General features: G+C 46.0%; 1 pseudogene; it reads left to right on the top strand.

Annotated features, from left to right (window-relative positions):
* The first annotated feature begins 1,116 nt into the window (after positions 1–1,116).
* LOC121549468 lies at positions 1,117–2,986 on the top strand (annotated as a pseudogene).
* Positions 2,987–16,221: the final 13,235 nt, after the last annotated feature.

Below are 16,221 nucleotides of genomic sequence, written 5' to 3'. Positions count from 1 at the left end.
TTTTTCATTAGCCAGTAATAGCCGGCTTTTGGCTGAAAAAAAAGAAAAAAAGAAAAGCCAATAAATAAAATTGGGAGAAGAAGAAAAACTCCCATTGCGAAATAATGCTTTTTAGCCTATTCAGTGATGGAAATACATTTGACTGGTCATGCTTATCCGTTTATAGGTTAATTTGCATAATTTAGTGGAATTAAATTGGCGCGTGTGTACACTATATTCGTTAGGTATCTTATTTATCACATGCGTACAGCATACAGGTACAGAGCATTTGAGCAGAAAATCTGTCAGACAACACGAGAGCTGCTGCTACAGCCCCTCAAACAGCAAACATAGGCAATGGAAGGCCGGTTTCATCAGCGCGTCACACACCACTTTGCAATGAGCTGGAGGCAGTATGCATTTTGAAAATAAGACCATATCCGTGGAGGCAATTAGGCCTATTTTATATCAACTTTCTTTCATTGTCCAGTAGCCAAAGGCACAATCCTAGTCATATTGGCAACCCATGCTAGTTGTTGCATATTAGATCTCCCCTCTTTCAAAATTTCTAACGGATATTTTCATCTCTGTCACATGAAACCACTCGCATGTGCGGTGCCCTTTTGACCACGGTGTTTTCCCCCCCCCTAACTACATTATGGAACGAACATTCGCGCGTAGCCTCCTGCCTTGTGTGCATTGCTGCGCTGATAATGTGAAGAAATAATAGTTTATCAACATTTTAAGCTAACTGTTCTGATCTGTTGCATCAGACTCATTGCTTTAGAAAATGGTTTTTATGTAGCCCAGGCCTACTGGTTGGATTTGGGATCTATCGTCCCACAACTATCCCAGAGTGTTTGGAACAGGCTATTAATTTCTTGACAAGCTGACCAATAGAATAGGTCAACTTTTCTACTATGGGGGATAGTATATTGATATAGGCTAGTGATGTTGCTGTTTGTTACTAGTCTTGTTGGCTGAGGAAAAGTAAATGTGGAGAGTTGTTCTAACATCTTCAAAGTGTACATCAGAATTCGGTAAGAAGGACCGCACATCGTTGCATCCTCAACTTGCATGTTCTGTTAATTTGAATTTCCATAATATAATTTTATGTGATTTCTGTCTTCATGAGCAATGTGGGTGGACGCCCTAATCAGGTTCCTCAGCCAATTCATATGGGTCTCAAATGTCCGGTAAATTAAAATGCTGCTGGTCAAATGTCCGGTGGCACATTTTACTAACAGAAACCCTGGTCTGTCTGTTTGTATGTGTGTGTCAGGCTGCTGCAGGGCATGGGGCGGCCAGACGAGGTGCTGGCATGCGTGGAGGTGGAAGTGGACCTGTTTGAGAGCTTCTTCCCCGTCCAGGTGACAGAGTGAGGCTGTGCCCTCTCCTTCCCCTTCAACATCACCACTGATCCAGAGGCCACAGGTACAGGTGTATAGGCACCCCCAACAGGTCAGTGTGTTCCATAAGTGCCAACTGCCAGCCAAATAGCTAACTTCTAACCCTTATGTGGCCGGCTACTAAAATTACTTTAACAAATTGAATGTAGGTCCATTATCATTTCTACAAAGTTTCGATTTGGTTATAGTCATTTTAAAGTATATTGAGTTTGTTCCCGCCTCCCCCCCAAAAAAAGAATGGGGCACAGAATTCCCTGAGGGACACTATAGTGAATAGGTGCTGCGGACGATACTGAACCACCCATGCTCACTGAGAAATGTCTGCCACATACAGTAGATATGACTTGAAACAGTCGAGGGCAATGCCTGAAATTTCCACCCACCTCTCCAGTCGGTCAACAAGGATATTATGATCAATAGTATCATACGTGGCACTGAGGTCCAATAGAACTAGAGTAGAGCATTCACCGGCGTCAGCACCCAACAGAAGAAGTCATTACTGCTTTCAATAAAGCAGTTTCCGTGCCGTGAAGTGAGCGGAAGCCCGACTGGAATTTTTCAAATAAATTGTTCAAACTCAAATAATCCACCAATTTCTTGAAAACAACTTTTTCTAAAATATTGGATAAAAAAGGAAGTTTAGAGAGAGGTCTATTATTACTCAGTGAAGAGGGGTCTAGATTGGGCTTTATTTTTTTGTGTGTGTGAGGGTGTGTGTGTGAGGGTGTTTATGTGGGTTTTGGTGGACGGGGGCTGTAATTCAGCAAATACTGATATTCCTTTGTCGGAAAGGAGAAGAGCGTGAAATTAGAACACAATGGACCATAATTGGTTTAGGATGTATGGTTTTAGGGCATGATCTGACTGCTGTGGATTTTGGAATGTGTGGGTTTAGTGAAAAGATAAGAGTGGTGTAGTGTAATGGCTGGTGTGGCATAAGGGCTTGATTTGATTGGTGCGTATTTTGGCAGTTGTGGAGTCAGATGAGGACAAGACAGAAACTGGATCTGATAATCCCCAAGAAGACCAAACCAAGATGACTCCTTTTGAGATCAACTGGAAAGATGGGAGGTTTGTGTCCATGAGTGTGTCTGTCAGTTGGTATATGTACTGTACACAAGTGCCTCTGTCCCTTGCACTCTACTCAAAGGAACATGGTGTGTGTGCCTGTTTCCTGTGTGTGTGTGTGTGTGTGTGTGTGTGTGTGTGTGTGTGTGTGCACATGTTTGTGTGTGTGTCTGTCTCTCTGTCTGTCTGTCTGTCTGTCTGTCTGTCTGTCTGTCTGTCTGTCTGTCTGTCTGTCTGTGACCCTTGCCCTCTGCTCTCCAGGTACAGAGATTACTTCAGTCCGCTAGTGGAGGGGTGTGGCTGCTACTGCTGCAGGGACCACGAGGTCATGCCTACACCACCTGCTGGTGACCAATGAGCTGCTGGCTGGAGACCTGCTCATGCTCCACAACACGGCTCACTTCTGCGTCTTCTTCTCCGCCCTGAGGGGGGTGCTGGCCAGCGATAGGCTGGACCTCCTCAAGAAGAGAGTACTACAAGGACTAGACAAGGCAGTGAGCAGGGAGGGGGCTGGGGAGAAGGATAGGTAGATTAGTTGGAGAGATAAAGGTAGGGATGGGAGGGGTCTGGGGAGAAGGATAGGTAGATTAGTTGGAGAGATAAAGGTAGGGATGGGAGGGGTCTGGGGAGAAGGATAGGTAGATTAGTTGGAGAGATAAAGGTAGGGATGGGAGGGGTCTGGGGAGAAGGATAGGTAGATTAGTTGGAGAGATAAAGGTAGGGATGGGAGGGGTCTGGGGAGAAGGATAGGTAGATTAGTTGGAGAGATAAAGGTAGGGATGGGAGGGGTCTGGGGAGAAGGATAGGTAGATTAGTTGGAGAGATAAAGGTAGGGATGGGAGGGGTCTGGGGAGAAGGATAGGTAGATTAGTTGGAGAGGTAAAGGGAGGGATTGGAGGGGCACGGGGAGAGGGTGGGATAGGTGGAATGGAGGGGAGAGGAAATAGAAGGGTTATTGGGAATGGGGGAGATGGCATGAAAAGGAGTGAGTGTAGAGGGATCCATGTGAAAGTGTAGGGAGACCTTTCTCTCCTTCCTTCAAGAGGGATCAGTGGGTTTGACAGGTGGCTAGATGAAAGCAACGTTACCATTTAATTCCTCTCACCTACCCAATCATGTCAGATCAGTCATTCATTCCAGGCAGTCAGGATGCATTTTTAGAGAACTCCAAGGGGAAATTGGCTTTGCAGTGGGCGGCAGTCATCCATAAAAACAAACCAGGCATGTCAACAAATCAAAAAGATATGACAGGAGTGGGGGCTGGAGGGGAACCTGAGGTGAGGAGGAGTGAAGATGGAAGGAGAGAGAGGCGGAAAGAGCCAAGGAGGACAGTTGCGTATCGTTTCGACAATGGGAGCCCTCGCCCAGTGAGCCTGCCTGCTGCCACCAAGTCCAGGTCAGCGGATGAATAAGGTCCCCAGGACTCATTAACATAACAGGAAGTGGAGCACGGGCCAGTGGGAAAACAAACAGCCCAAATAGAGTTTGGAAGAAAAATGCAGGAAACCTCCCTGGCCCTGCTTCTCCCTGAAATACATGAACAAGATGACGTGTTGCGCTTTGGTGTGTGGCCTCCGTTGAGCACTACTAACACCTCTGATGCTGTCAGCGCCGTCATCTATTGCTTTATTTATCTGGTTTTCATTTACGTCAACCTCACGTCCCTTTTTTCTGTAATTCATATTTTTCACACTAGATCAAGTATCTGTTGTAAGATGGGATGGGAGTTTCCCCAGTCTAATACATTTTATGAGATGTGCCTGCCGGTTTTATCCATTTATTTTCCGAATGCAAACACACACACACACGTATACATAACAATAACTTGTTAACTGGTATACACCCGTGGAGAATGACTCACTGTTGGGGCATGTCCATGTGGAATACTCTATCTGGTGTGTTATGTATGCATTCATACGTTCCATACTTGCATACCACAGGCGGCTGGTGGCGTCTTAATTGGGAAGGACGGGCTCATAATAATGGCTGGAACAGAATTTATGGAATGGTATCAAACACACGGTATCTATGTGTTTGTTACATTCCATTCCAGCCATTAGAGTGCCTTCAGGAAGTATTCACACCCCTTGACTTTTTCCACATTTTGTCGTCTTACAGCCTGAATTTAAAATGGATGAAATTGAGATTTTTTTTGTCACTGGCCTACACACAATACCCCATAATGTCAAAGTGGAATTATGTTTTTTACAATTTTTTACAAATGAAAAAAATGAAAAGCTGAAATGTTGAGTCAAAAAGTATTCAACCCTTTTGTTATGGCCTAAATAAGTTAAGGAATAAAATGTGCTTAACAAGTCACATAAAAAGTTGCATGGACTTACTCTGTGTGCAATAATAGTGTTTAACATGATTTTTGAATGACTACCTCATCTCTGTACCCCACACATACAATTATCTGTAAGGTCCCTAAGTCGAGCAATGAATTTCAAACACAGATTCTACCACAAAGACCAGGGATGGTTTCCAATGCCTCGCAAAGAAGTGCACCTGTTGGTAGATGGGTAAAAAAAAAAAAGCTGACATTGAATATCCCTTTGAGCATGGTGAAGCTATTAATCACACTTTGGATGGTGTGTCACTACAAAGATACAGGCGTCCTTCCTAACTCAGTTGCCGGAGAGGAAGGAAAACACTCAGGGATTTCACCATGAGGCCAATGGTGACTTTAAAACAATTAGTTTCATGGCTGTGATTGGAGAAAACTGAGGATTGACCAACAACATTGTAATACTAACCTAATTGACAGAGTGAAAAGGAAGCCTGTACAGAATATCCAAAGTGTTATGTTTGGTGCAAATCCTATAGAACACATTATTGTGTACCACTCTCCATATTTTCAAGCATAGTGGTGGCTGCATCATGTTATGGGTATGCTTGTAAAAAAAATCCAAGATGGCGTAGTAGTGCAGTCCTGTTTTTGTCGTGTGTCTGTAAATAGCCTGTAAATACCCTGTTTTTTTTTTATTTTTCGTACATATTTTCCTATCAGACTTTTCATCCTTCTACAAAATATACTTTCCTGCAACCCGCCTCACTCAATGTGGAACGGATTCTATTATTGACTTACCTTTTATCTAGAATCTCCAGTTGAAACTAGCTAGCCAGCTAACTAGCTACTTGCTATTAGCCACAGTTGCTATTTCACCCAGAACATTGGATTTTCTGCCGGAATAATTTAATCACTGGACATTAATCACCGGATCGCAACTAGCTAGCCGCAACCGAATGGATGTTGCTGTTTGGCTAATCACCACTGCCCCCGATGCAAGCACCAGTTAGCCTCGAGCTAGCCTAGAGTCAGACTCATATCCCGGCTATCTACCTCTAGGTCTACCGGACGGGAGTAGCCAGCTATCTACCTCTAGGTCTACCGGACGGGAGTAGCCAGCTAACTAGCTACTTGCTATCAGCTACCGTTAGCGGTTTTTCACCATTGTCCGTGGCCTGCACCACCTACCAGCCAGCTCTAGTCTGGACTATTATTCGGCCAGTCTGCACTGTCTGCACAGCGCGTTATCGACCCAGAACATATCAGTTTTTCTGCCGGAATCACTGAATCACTGGACCTTTAACTCCGGATTCATCGCTACCAGCTAGCTGCTACAAAATGGACGTTGAGGTCTGGCTAATCATCCTGAGCTAGGCCCATCTCCCATCTCCCGGCTATCTACCTCTCTGTCAACCGGACGGGACCACCTAGTGTTGACACGGAGCCCCGCCGATCCAACACGACTGGTCTGCCGACGAAATAGTCTGATGTGGTTTCAACAGGCTTCCCGTTGCGACGACCACGAAGATCCATCTGCCAGCCCCGGCCCGCTAGCACACGCAAACTACAACTGTGCTCCCTGCTAGCTGTGCTGAAGCACCAATTTGAACTGCTCTCGGACTCACATATTGCTGTTCACTGGACCTTATGATCACTCAGCTGCACAGCTGATGCCTGCTGGACTGTTCCTTTACACGGTACCCTGTCCTGTTTATTCTGTTTAGTCTTAGCCCAAACGTTATCGCTATTTCCAGTTGTGTCTTAGCTCTCTCTAATAACACCTGTGACTGCTTTATGCCTCTCTCCCATGTCAATTATGCCTTGCCTATTGCTGTTTGGGTTAGTTCTTATTATACAATTTCACTGTAGAACCCCAAGTCCCTCTCAAACTGCCTCATATAGTTCCTTTGTTCCACCCCCATACACGCCGAGACCGGCTCAATCGATGCCTCCAATGACGCTATCTCTTTCATTGTTACCCAACGCTTAGGGTTACCTGAACTGTACTCATATCCTTCCATATCCTTTTCTGTACATAATGCCCTGAATCTTTTCTACAACGCCGGAGAACTGGGCCCTTTATTCTATGTACCCAACGCACTAGAAGACCAGTTCTTAAAGCCTTTAGTCGTATCCTTATTCTAGTCCTCCTCTGTTCCTCTGGTGATGTAGAGGCTAACCCAGGCCCTGCAGCCCCCAGTATCACTCCTACTCCCCAGGAGCTATCATTTGTTGACTTCTGTAACCGTAAAAGTCTTGGTTTTCTGCACATAAATATCAGAAGCCTCCTTCCTAAATTTGAGTTATTCACTGCGTTAGCACACTCCGCCAACCCTGATGTTCTAGCAGTGTCTGAATCCTGGCTTAGGGAAGGCCACCAGAAATTCTGAATTTCATCCCCAACTGTATAACATTTTCCGTCTAGATAGAACTGCCAAAGGGGGTGGAGTTGCAATCTACTGTAGAGATAGCCTTCAGAGCTCCATCATACTATCCAGGTCTGTGCCCAAACAGTTTGAGCTTCTACTTCTAAAAATCCACCTTTCCAGAAATAAATCTCTCACTGTTGCCGCTTGCTACAGACCCCCCTCAGCCCCCAGCTGTGCCCTGGACACCATATGTGAATTGATTGCCCCCCATCTATCCTCAGAGTTCGTACTGCTTGGTGACCTAAATTGGGATATGCTTAACACCCCGGCCATCCTACAATCTAAACTAGATGCCCTCAATCTCACACAAATTATCAACGAACCTACCAGGTACAACCCTAAATCCGTAAACATGGGTACCCTCATAGATATCATCCTGACTAACTTACCCTCTAAATACACCTCCGCTGTCTTCAACCAGGATCTCAGCGATCACTGCCTTATTGCCTGCGTCCGTAATCGGGTCCGCGGTCAAACGACCACCCCTCATCACTGTCAAACGCTCCCAAAAACACTTCAGCGAGCAGGCCTTCCTAATTGACCTGGCCCAGGTATCCTGGATGGATATAGATCTCATTCCGTCAGTAGAGGATGCCTGGTTGTTCTTTAAAAGTAATTTCCTCTCAATCTAAATAGACATGCCCCATTCAAAAATACAGAACTAAGAACAGATATAGCCCCTGGTTCTCCTCAGACTTGACTGCCCTTGACCAGCACAAAAACATCCTGTGGCGTACTGCATTAGCATCAAATAGCCCCCGCGATATGCAACTTTTCAGGGAAGTTAGGAACCAATATACACAAGCAGTTAGGAAAGCAAAGGCTAACTTTTTCAAACAGAAATTTGCATCCTGTAGCACTAACTCCAAAAAGTTTTGGGACACTGTAAAGTCCATGGAAAATAAGAGCACTTCCTCCCAGCTGCCCACTGCACTGAGGCTAGGAAACACTATCACCACCGATAAATCTACAATAATCGAGAATTTCAACAAGCATTTTGCTACGGCTGGCCATGCTTTCCACCTGGCTACCACTACCCCGGCCATCAGCTCTGCACCCTCCGCTGCAACTTGCCCATGCCCCCCCGCTTCTCCTTCACACAAATCCAGACAGCTGATGTTCTAAAAGAGCTGCAAAATCTGGACCCCCTACAAATCATCTGGGCTAGACAATCTGGACCCTTTCTTTCTAAAACTAGCACCGAAATTGTCGCAACCCCTATTACTAGCCTGTTCAACCTCTCTTTCGTAACGTCTGAGATCCCCAGAGATTGGAAAGCTGCCGCGGTCATCCCCCTCTTCAAAGGGGGTGACACTCTAGATCCAAACTGTTACAGACCCATATCCATCCTGCCCTGCCTTTCAAAAGTTTTTGAAAGCCAAGTCAACAAACAGATCACCGACCATTTCGAATCCCACCGTACCTTCTCCGCTATGCAATCCGGTTTCCGAGCTGGTCATGGGTGCACTTCATCCACGCTCAAGGTCCTAAACGATATTATAACCGCGATCGATAATAGACAGTACTGTGCAGCCGTTTTCATTGACCTGGCCAAGGCTTTCGACTCTGTCAATCACCGCATTCTTATTGGCAGACTAAATAGCCTTGGTTTCTCAAATGACTGCCTCGCCTGGTTCACCAACTACTTCTCAGATAGAGTTCAATGTGTCAAATCGGAGGGCCTGTTGTCTGGACCTATGGCAGTCTCTATGGGGGTGCCACAGGGTTCAATTCTTGGGCCGACTCTTTTCTCTGTGTATATCAATGACGTCACTCTTGCTGCTGGTGACTCTCAGATCCACCTCTACGCAGACGACACCATTTTGTATACATCTGGCCCTTCATTGGACACTGTGTTAACAAACCTCCAAACGAGCTTCAATTCCATACAACACTCCTTCAGTAGCCTCCAACTGCTCTTAAACACTAGTAAAACTAAATGCATGCTCTTCAACCGAACGCTGCTTGCACCCGCCCACCCGACTAGAATCACTACTCTCGACGGGTCTGACCTAGAGTATGTGGACAACTACAAATATCTAGGTGTCTGGTTAGACTGTAAACTCTCCTTCCAGACTCACATTAAGCATCTCCAATCCAAAGTTAAATCTAGAATCGGTTTCCTATTTCGCAACAAAGCCTCCTTCACTCATGCTGCCAAACATGCCCTCGTAAAACTGACTATCCTACCGATCCTTGACTTCGGCGATGTCATTTACAAAATAGCCTCCAACACTCTACTCAGCAAATTGGATGTAGTCTATCACAGTGCCATCCGTTTTGTCTCCAAAGACCAATATAATACCCACCATTGTGACCTGTACGCTCTTGTTGGCTGGTCCTCACTACATATTCGTCGCCAAACCCACTGGCTCCAGGCCATCTATAAATCACTGCTAGGCAAATCCCCGCCTTATCTTAGCTCATTGGTCACCATAGCAACACCCACCCGTAGTCTGCGCTCCAGCGGGTATATCTCACTGGTCATCCCCAAAGCCAACACCTCCTTTGGCCGCAATTCCTTCCAGTTCTCTGCTGCCAATGACTGGAACAAATTGCAAAAATCTCTGAAGCTGGAGACACTTATCTCCCTCACTAACTTTAAGCATCAGTTGTCAGAGCACCTTACCGATCACTGCACCTGTACACAGCCCATCTGAAATTAGCCCACCCAACTACCTCATCCCTATATTGTTATCTATTTTGCTCTTTTGCACCCCAGTATCTCTATTTGCACATCTATCATTCCAGTGTTAATACTAATTGTAATTATTTTGCACTATAGCCTATTTTATTGCCTTACCTCCATAACTTGCTAGATTTGCACACTGTATATTATATGTATTTCTGTTGTATTTTTGACTTTGTTTTGTTTTACCCCATATGTAACTCTGTGTTTGTTTTTATCGCACTGCTATGCTTTATCTTGGCCAGGTCGCAGTTGTAAATGAGAACTTGTTCTCAACTGGTTTACCTGGTTAAATAAAGGTGAAATAAAAAAAATAAAAAATCGTCAGTGGTGGAAAAAGTACTCAATTGTCATACTAGAGTAAAAGTAAAGATACCTTAATAGAAAATGACTCAAGTAAAAGTGAAAGCCACCCAGTAAAATACTACTTGAGTAAAAGTCTAAAAGTATTTGGTTTAAATATACTTAAGTATCAAAAGTAAATGGAATCGCTAAAATGTACTTAAGTATTAAAAGTAAAATTATAAGTCATTTCAACTTCCTTATATTAAGCAAACCAGACGGCACAATTTTTATTTTTATTTTTTATTTACGGATAGCCAGGGGCACACTCCAACACTCAGACATAATTTACAAATGAAGCATGTGTTTAGTGAGTCCGTCAGATCAGAGGCACTAGGGATGACCAGGGATGTTCTCTTGATAAGTGTGTGAATTGGACCATTTTCCTGTCCTGCTAAGCATTCAAAATGTAATGACTACTTTTGGATGTCAGGGAAAATGTATGGAGTAAAAAGTACATTATTTCCTTTAGGAATGTAGTGGAGTAAAAGTATCCAAAAATATAAATAGTAAAGTACAGACACCCCAAAAAACTACTTAAGTAGTACTTTAAAGTATTTTTACTTATGTACTTTACACCACTGGTAATCGTTAAGGACTAAAATCCTAGAGGAAAACCTGGTTCAGTCTGCTTTGGGAGATTGGGAGATTAATTAACCTTTCAGCAGGACAATAACCTAAAACACAAGGCCAAATCTACACTGGAGTTGCTTGCAAGAAGACATGGAATGTTCCTGAGTGGCCGAGTTACAGTTTTGACTTAAATCTACTTGAAAATCTATGGCAAGATTGTACTGTACAATCCTGCTGTGCAAAGCTCTTAGAGACTTACCCAGAAAGACTCACAGCTGTAATCACTGCCGAAGGTGATTCTAATGTATTGACTCAGGGGTGTGAATGCGTACATGTTTGTCAATGAGATTTTTTTTCCCTTTTTTTTTTCACCTTTATTTAAACAGGTAAGCCAGTTGAGAACAAGTTCTCATTTACAACTGCGACCTGGCCAAGATAAAGCAAAGCAGTGCGATAAAAACAACAACACAGAGTTACATATGGGGTAAACAAAACATAAAGTCAAAAATACAACAGAAAATATATATACAGTGTGTGCGAATGTAGTAAGTTATGGAGGTAAGGCAATAAATAGGCCATAGTGCAAAATAGTTACAATTTCGTATTAACACTGGAATGATAGATGTGCAAAAGATGACGTGCAAATAGAGATACTGGGGTGCAAATTAGCAAAATAAATAACAATATGGGGATGAGGTAGTTGGGTGGGCTAATTTCAGAAAGGCTGTGTACAGGTGCAGTGATCGGTAAGCTGCTCTGACAACTGACGCTTAAAGTTAGTGAGGGAGATAAGTCTCCAGCTTCAGAGATTTTTGCAGTTCGTTCCAGTCATTGGCAGCAGAGAACTGGAAGGACTGGCGGCCAAAGGAGGTGTTGGCTTTGGGGATGACCAGTGAGATATACCTGCTGGAGCGCAGACTACGGGTGGGTGTTGCTATGGTGACCAGTGAGCTAAGATGGGGATTTGCCTAGCAGTGATTTATAGATGACCTGGAGCCAGTGGGATTGGCAACGAATATGTAGTGAGGGCCAGCCAACAAGAGCGTACAGGTCACAATGGTGGGTAGTATATGGGGCTTTGGTGACAAAACGGATGGCACTGTGATAGACTACATCCAATTTTCTGAGTAGAGTGTTGGAGGCTATTTTGTAAATGACATCGCCGAAGTCAAGGATCGGTATGATAGTCAGTTTTACGAGGGCATGTTTGGCAGCATGAGTGAAGGAGGCTTTGTTGCAAAATAGGAAGCCGATTCTAGATCTAACTTTTGATTGGAGATGCTTAATGTGAGTCTGGAAGGAGAGTTTACAGTCTAACCAGACACCTAGGTATTTGTAGTTGTCCACATACTCTAGGTCAGACCCGCCGAGAGTAGTGATTCTAGTCGGGTGGGCGGGTGCAAGCAGCGTTCGGTTGAAGAGCATGCATTTAGTTTTACTAGTGTTTAAGAGCAGTTGGAGGCTACGGAAGGAGTGTTGTATGGCGTTGAAGCTCGTTTGGAGGTTTATTAACACAGTGTCCAATGAAGGGCCAGATGTATACAAAATGGTGTCGTCCGCATAGAGGTGGATCCGAGCGTCACCAGCAGCAAGAGCGACATCATTGATTTACACAGAGAATAGAGTCGGCCCGAGAATTGAACCCTGTGGCACCCCCATAGAGACGGCCAGAGGTCCTCCAATTTGACACATTGAACTCTATCTGAGAAGTAGTTGGTGAACCAGGCGAGGCAGTCATTAGAGAAACCAAGGCTATTTAGTCTGCCAATAAGAATGCGGTGGTTGACAGAGTCGAAAGCCTTGGCCAGGTCGATGAAGACGGCTGCGCAGTACTGTCTTTTATCGATCGGGTTTATAATATCGTTTAGGACCTTGAGCGTGGCTGAGGTGCACCCATGACCAGCTCGGAAACCGGATTGCATAGCGGAGAAGGTACGGTGGGATTCGAAATGGTCGGTGATCTGTTTGTTAACTTGGCTTTCAAAACCTGGGCAAGTAGCAGCGGAGGGTGCAGAGCTGGTGGCCGGAGTATAGATAATTCTGTATTTCATTTTCACAACATTTGCAACATTTTCTAAAAACATGTTTTCACTTTCTCATTATGGGGTTTTGTGTGTAGATGGGTGTGAAAAAATATAAATTTAATCCATTTTGAATTCAGGTTCTAACACAACAAAATGTGGAATAAGCCAAGGGGTATGAACACTTTCTGAAGGCACTGTATTATTAGCCTGTCCTCCTCTCACCAGCCTCCTGTGATGCATGCAAATGCGCTGGTGTTGGCTGTGTCGGTTGTTCTGTTCCTCAGAGGTTTGGCTGAGGTTACCTGGAGGTTATAGTGTTCAGCTCCATCGCAGCTCCTGCTGAGAACATAAAGATATGGCAGCCAGTCACCACGGCGGTTTGGGATGGAGAGAATACCAGAGCCTTTTGAAGGATTGTGACTAATTGAATGTGCTGGACTGCGAACGTGCGTATGGATGTGTGTGTGTGTGGGGTGGGTGGATTTATTGTGAGAGCATTGGTGTGTAACAGTGTGTGTGGTGTGCATGTCACTGAATTGTCATGTGAGTGGGTGAGTATTAATGCGGTTGGGCAGATGTTTGAGTTATAGTGTGAATGTGTGTGTGTTCTCAGATGTCTTGTGTAAGGTTTTAGTGTGTGTGTGTGTTTGTGAATGTGTGTGTGTGTGTGCATCGCTATGGGATTGACAGCGGGCAGTGTGATTGAGTGTGATTAATTGCAGGCATTTATTTACATTTAAAAGGGGTTCGTGAGGGACACGCAGCAGGTAGGACCCACAGCTCGTTTGAACTAATTACACCAGCTGAGAGCGACTCCAGCGGATCATTAAAAGTTTCCTCCGCTCTCCACAACTTTCGTTTGTGAGGTCTCACACATCGGTTCTGGACTTCACACGCCAGCCAGATTGCTATCTTCAGTGGCAGCAGCACGCTGCTGAGAAGAATGGACCCTCTTCTTTAACCTCTCTGCCAGCGAATTTCTGCCTGTTTGACAGAGCCAGGGAGGTGGTGTGTAATAAGGATTAAGGCCATGGAGGTTTCAGTTACACAAGGTGGTGTTTTATAGTCAGGCCATTTCAAATTGCAGCCATTACAATGGCTTCTAAGTGCCTATGATGTTGAGCAGAACTGGTGTTGTCAGACTGACGGAGGGAACCCCGTTATACACTGAGGAAGTGCCTGACAGACGGACATAATGTGTGGCTGGCAGACGACAGTTCCCTAGTAGCACTACGCACGACCAAGTCAGCTTGTGTAACTGATGATTTGACACGGTCACATCATGGCCAATCAGGGTTTTCTTAATCTCAGAAAAACCCTATTCACTCAAAATACTGAGTTAAACTGTCAGTTTGCATAACCAGAACTCATTTCACCCAATGAGAACTGAGCAGGACATCTCTAACGTTTCCTAAGTTATCTCCCTGACGACCTGACCCCTTCCATCCCCATGGTAACAACTGACCATTGGCAGTTATCAAATGGCTGTTGAGCTGTAGCCATGACAGTCCAGGGGGTTTTAACTGGCCTGAATGATGGATGAAGAGGTAGGAGAGCCAGGGGCCAGTTGTGATGATTACTCCACTAATAGGGCTCAGAATTCATTTAGCCACGTAGAATGGTCACGAAGCATGGCTCTGAATCCACAGGGACCCTCTGCTGCCCCTCTCTGCCTATGGGATCAGTATACCTCCCCACCGTCAATGTTTGATCACTGGAGCTCTGCCTTTCAGAATTAAAATGGATAAGTGAAGGTTTGAGCACTATGTTGAAATATTAAAGAAAGGTTGTAAGACATTACCACTCAAAGAGCTCTGGGTTAATGCACCCCATGGTCCTTTGCACTTCAAATAGGACTTGATGGTGTCACGGTTTCGGCCGAGACTGCTCCTCCTCCTGGTTCGGGCAGGCTTCGGCGTTCGCCGTCCCCGGAGTACTAGCTGCCACCGTTGAATGTTTCGTGGTGTGATTGCTTTGGTCTGTCTTGTACACCTGTGTCTGTTTGTGTTCTGATTACGTGTCCTATAAGTTCCTATTGTTGTCTGCCTGTCGTTCGGAGCTGCGTGTTGGCGCTCTGTTTGTTTTGTTTAGTGTTTACGCATGTTTGCGTAATTCCCTCGCCTCTGTTTTTGTTCGAGGTCGTGTATTGTTCTTTTTGCACTTTGGACTAGTAAAGTCTGTTGGACGAAGCCTCTGTGTCCTGCGCCTGACTCCTCCACCACATCCACATCGGTTCTTCTGACAGAACAACACACCAATATGGAGTCAGCAGGAGCAGTGGCGGCACCCAAATCGCTGGAAGAACGGATCAGCTATCAGGACACTATGATCCGGCGACTTGGGGCCGCCATGGACGAGGTGTCCAACACTCTGCGCCGGTTGGTTACTGGAGAGGTGCCCACGCCTTCTTACACCATCCCATCACCAACGGCCAGTCCTCCTCTCTCAGCACCGGAACCCAGTGGCATTCGGCTCTCGCTCCCGAGGGCATATGACGGTTCTGCAGCCGGGTGTCAGGGGTTCCTCCTGCAGGTGGAACTCTACCTGGCTACTATACACCCAGCGCCCTCGGGATACGAGAGCGTCTCCGCCCTCATCTCCTGTCTATCCGGCAAGGCGTTGGAGTGGGCCAACGCCGAATGGAGGGGAATAGACGCCGCTACCATCACCTACGCGGAGTTCTCCCGCCGCTTCAGGGCTGTCTTCGATCACCCACCTGAAGGGAAGGCGGCGGGGGAGTGTCTGTTCCACCTCCGACAGGGGAAGAGGAGCGCACAGGAGTTCGCACTGGAGTTCCGGACGCTAGCGGCGGAGGCGGGGTGGAATGAGAGGGCCCTCATCGACCATTACCGGTGTAGCTAACGAGAGGACGTTCGTCGTGAGCTGGCCTGCAGGGACACCAACCTATCATTCGACCAGTTGGTGGACATCTCCATCCGTCTCGACACCCTGCTGGCTACCCGCGGACGTCCCGAGTGGGGGTCATCCATTCCACCCTCCAGCACCTCCGAGCCGATTCCCATGGAGCTCGGGGGTGCTGGCGCTAGAGAGAGGAGGAGAGAGAACCCGAGGGGGGCCACCCCCTGCACCAACTGTGGCCGTGGAGGACACACCGCGGCCAGGTGCTGGGGAGGGTCTCCTGGGAGAGGGGACAACAGGTCACGCACTGGGGAGTCATTTCAGGTGAGTAGGTGCCCCACTTACCCAGAGCTCTCTGTTGGTCACATGAGTATTCCTGTGAGATTTCCACAGGTGGCACCTCATTCCCAGCATAAGGCGCTAGTAGATTCAGGCGCAGCTGGGAATTTTATTGATCGGGCATTTTGTTATAGGTTAGGAATTCCCCTTCGGCCGGTAGAAGCCCCCTTTCCTGTCCACGCCTGAGACAGCCAGGCGTTGGGGTCGGGGCTGATCAGAG

This window comes from Coregonus clupeaformis, chromosome 34, assembly GCF_020615455.1.
Source record: "Coregonus clupeaformis isolate EN_2021a chromosome 34, ASM2061545v1, whole genome shotgun sequence".
In the NCBI taxonomy this organism is placed as follows: domain Eukaryota; kingdom Metazoa; phylum Chordata; class Actinopteri; order Salmoniformes; family Salmonidae; genus Coregonus; species Coregonus clupeaformis.
This window is presented reverse-complemented; position numbering and strand designations above follow the sequence as displayed.